The sequence below is a fragment of the Capsicum annuum genome, chromosome 12 (genome assembly GCF_002878395.1).
Source record: "Capsicum annuum cultivar UCD-10X-F1 chromosome 12, UCD10Xv1.1, whole genome shotgun sequence".
Taxonomy (NCBI): domain Eukaryota; kingdom Viridiplantae; phylum Streptophyta; class Magnoliopsida; order Solanales; family Solanaceae; genus Capsicum; species Capsicum annuum.
The window spans coordinates 229,082,541-229,087,103 of NC_061122.1; positions in this window are offsets into that span (position 1 = coordinate 229,082,541).

Here is a 4,563-nt window from a genome sequence, read left to right on the forward strand (position 1 = left end):
TATTATGTTGTTGTAGTTACTCGCCTATTATTAACTGCTATTTTTGTTGCTATTCTGAATCATGGTCTATCGGAGACAACCTCTCTACCTCACCTTTGAGGTAGTGATACGGACTGCGTACACTTACCCTCTCCCAACCCCCCACTGTATGGGAATCTATTGGGTATGTTGTATTTTTCTTACTATTTGCTATTTTGTGTCTGTCAGACAGTCTCTCTTCTCTCTCTCTTCTCTGAGATAGGGCAAGGTCTGCATGCACTCTACCTCTCTAGATCCTGCTTTGTGGGATTATGCTGGGTGTGTTTTTGTGGCTTTTTGCCCATGCAACTGCTTTGATATGCTTTTTGCTTGAGCGGAGGGTCTATTGAAATAATCTCTCTGCCTAGGGGTAAGGTTTGTTGCATACACTCTACAGTCTACTCTCTGAGACCATCGTTGTGGGGTTACACAAAGTATGTTGCTTCTTGTCCATGAAACGTCATTCTCTTATTGGAACTAGTTTTGTGCTATATGTTTTTTCCAAATAAAATATGCATTCTTGACATGGATTTAATAACCGTAGAACTTATTTGGTGTAGGCAATAAATCTCTTTTCAATGGGATGTGTTAAAAGAGTTTTCTCAATGAAATTTAGACTTCATTATTTGATGTGAACTAGATTTACCTCACGTGCGTTGCACGTGTGATGCATATATTGTTGAGTTATTATATAGTTAATCATTAAAATCCAAAGTAAATTGTGTACTTGTTAAATCCTTGATGATAGTAATGTATCGTAGGATTTACAGCTTATAATTTTATTTTTGCGATTTTATGGATTTTGACATTGTATTTTGAGTTTCTTAACAAACAAACTTAAAATATCAGATATATATGAGACTGGCTTTCTTTTTGGACAAAATTTTGCATAGCAAGCAATGACTGCTATTGTACTTTCATGAGTTTTAGGTGTTGGCGATAAACGTATCTACTTATGGATACAATTTTTTTATAAATATTTTCTACAATTAACGGGTATAGATGTACGAATCAACAACTATTTTTTTAGCATAATGTACACAGGCCCTCTTCAGACTTCACTATGTAGGAATATACTGGGTTTGTTGTTGTTGTAATGTACATAGAAAAAGATTTGTCCATTGTTTATTATATACGGTGGAAGATAATACTTCAATTGATTGTTTCAGACGGAGGGGAAGATAACATAGATGAAGATGTTTTTGAAGACATCTATACATTAATACAATTGACTGAAACTTACAAATTTTTATATGTAGAAGTCGCTATTGCTAAGAAATCTGAAAGTTGTGCAAATATCGAAAACAGAGGCTGTCTAACAGATGATCTGGAAAGCTGTGACGCGAATAGCTTGCTGCCAAAACAAAGCTATGTTAGAGCCTGTAAGTGTAATTAATTAGAGATGATTGGTAAATCAATAGTTGTAAAGTGAAAAAACTTAGAATGTGCAAGAAGAAGTTAATCGAACCTTAAGATATTCACAGAAGATGGAGTTTGATGATAAATTTTTACGTGGTGTGTTGTTTTATAGGTGGTGAAAAACATTGGTGGCAATGGTTTGAAAAAGTACCGTTTCCCATAGTATATATAGATATAGATATAGATGGTGATAAATTTGCAGGAATTTAAACAGCTAAGGTAATATATGTGGGAAAAGTTTAGATGTGTTTTTGACTACTATTTGTTAAAAAAAAAAAATTGACCTACATAATTACTTTTAATAGCATGTTTACATGTTAATATTTACTGAGCAAAACGGAAGGGATTCCGCAACGAAAACATAGTCAGCTAACATGCGGCGTGTAAGATAAATTTTAAAAATCTTCTGTATTTCCATGGCAGCATTTAAACATACCACTCTCATTCCAGCCTTCACGCCATCGCGGGAACCTTAGGTATCCGAATGTTGTATACAGGAAAGTTGTTGATCATGAGAGTAAAGTATAAAAGTAGCTGCACACAGATGTTGTTACGGCAAAGTTTCATACAAGGATTTATAACGTTGTTTATCCTTTAATGGATTCACAATTTTTTGGTTTCTGCAAATTATCACCATAACATTGTAAGAGATGACTGTAAAATATTCGCACACAAGTATTACAGTAAAAAAAATTGACAATTAAAACGGATTACATAAATATGTCATATTCTGAAGGTATAAATAGTTCAAAATAATTTTTGTATATAAATGAATATATCCACAATCATTCACAAACAAAACCGTGAAAATGTGTGCACTCGAGAACGAAATTGTTGTTTGTAAACGTCAGTTCAACTTGTTTGTGCACTGAAGTGTATTTGGGGTTGACGCGATCCAAGCGACCATTAACAATGTAGTAAGAATTATTTGGCTTGAAGAAGTCCTTCCATATTTCGATATGCTTATTGAATAAGGTTGTCTGAATCTTTGTCCCCTATATTTGATTGGGAAAAGGCTTAAATATGCGACTGAACTATAAAAAAATGGCTCATTTATGCCATCCGTTAAAAGCTAGGCTCATTTATGCCATCGCCGTTACAAAACCGGCTCATCCATGCCATTACTTTTTAACAGCCGATTTTTAAAAACAGTCTTGCCACGTGGCAACTTATTAGAGGGCCACGTCATTTTTTATTCTTTTTAATTTTTTTTTAAAATTTTTTTTTAAAAAAAAATTAAATTTTTTTTTTGATCCATTAAAAAGAATCCACGCAACTTTTTGATCAATTAAAAATTAATTTGATCTATACTTTTAAAATTTGATTAATTTTTCATGAATATATTCTTAAAACATTCTCATTCGATTCATTTTTTAGTCATTTTTGACATATTAAGATTGTTTTATATTTTACCTTTAATATTAATTATTTTTTTCTTCAAATTAATTTCAAATACAATAGTAAACATCATTTAATAAATATATTATAATAAAAAAGTTATTTTAATTGACGGGCGAGTAACTAAAAAGGAACGGAGAGAGTATACACTCCACGCTTTTTATCACTTTATTTATTTATTTATTTTAAAAGATTCACGTTAACTAAAGCTTTTGTTATTTTTCAGTTGAAACTAAGGGTGTCAAACGGGCCAATTTTAACCGGCCCGAACGGGCCCACTAAAGGAAACCGGATTGGTTTGACCCGGCCCGATAAGCCCAAGGGCTTTAAGGGCGCGGGTTCCGGTCCGGTTGGATTTTGGATTTGGGCTCAGTTAACCCGGACCGGACCCAACCCGGTTAGGGCCCGCCGGTTACCGGCCCGGCCCGGATAAGCTTATTTAATTTTTTTTTTTTACTTTTTTTTTTTTTTTTAAGATTTTGGTAAATTGGGCCAAACTAGTTGTTGGCCCAACGGCTATAAACGGCTAGTTTGGGCCCAAATATTAAAAAAAAAGTTTTTTTTAATTTAAAATCATTTTTTAACCCCAAAAAATTTCTATAAATACCCTACACTTGCAAATCATTTTCCACACAATTTTTCATTCTCTCAAGTTTCAAATCTCGTTCTCTCTCAAATCTCATTTCTCAATTCTCAAATATTCTATATATTTAATTTCTAAAGTGCTCACTTTAATTTTTTTAATTTTGCGATTACTAAGTACGAGTGGAAGTTTCTAAAGTCGCAACCTTCGGATACTTCCAAAATTTGGTATTGTCGTTCCATCTCTTATTTTTAATTTTTAATTAGTGTATTAATTATTGAATATTTATTTTTGTTACTTTTTGTGTATTTTGAATATTTTTTAGTTTGATTTATACTGTGGATAAATTAAGAAACCTCGATAAAAGTGTCAAAGAATTTTATCCCGGAAGTAGTAGTGGTAGCAAAAAGCGAATTACTAGTGGTAGAGGTACTTCAAGTACTAGATATACCCGTGTGCCTTCGCCTCCGGTACCACTTAGTCAACCTTTTGAGGAAGAAATAGGTGTAGGTGCTCACGAGATGAATTATTTAGAAGTTCAGGAAAATTACGGTATAGAAGAAGAAAATGAAGTAGATGAGGTTGATTTAGATGAAGATGATGAAAATATTGGTGAGACACCCGAAGTAGGAAATGCTAACGTTAGATCCGAATCGGTTAATCTCCCTCCCCGTCCTCCCCGTGCCCCAAGAGCTCGTAAACAAACTAGTGTTGCATGGAAATTTTTGGAACATATATCAAATACTGAGGTGCAATGCAATATTTGTCAAAAAATATATAAGCATAAAAGAGGAGGCAAACAAGGGGGTACGGGTACGTTAATGAGACATTTAGCTGAAGACCACGAAAGAGAGTTAAAAATTGCACAAGGTGGTGAGGCTGTTGGTGGGCCCACACAAACTAGAATGGACCCAACAATCGATCACGTAACGAAGAAGTATAATAAATTGAGGGACCGGGAAGAAATAGCAAAAATGGTAGTTGTAGGTTGTTTGCCTTTTAGTTTTCCTTCTTCTGATGCTTTTATTCATTATATTCAAGCAATTTATAATTCTATGTTTAATGGTATTCCTAGAAGTACTCGTCGGTCTGATATTTTTAGACTTCATTCACAATATATTTTTATTTATCTACATTGTTAAAAA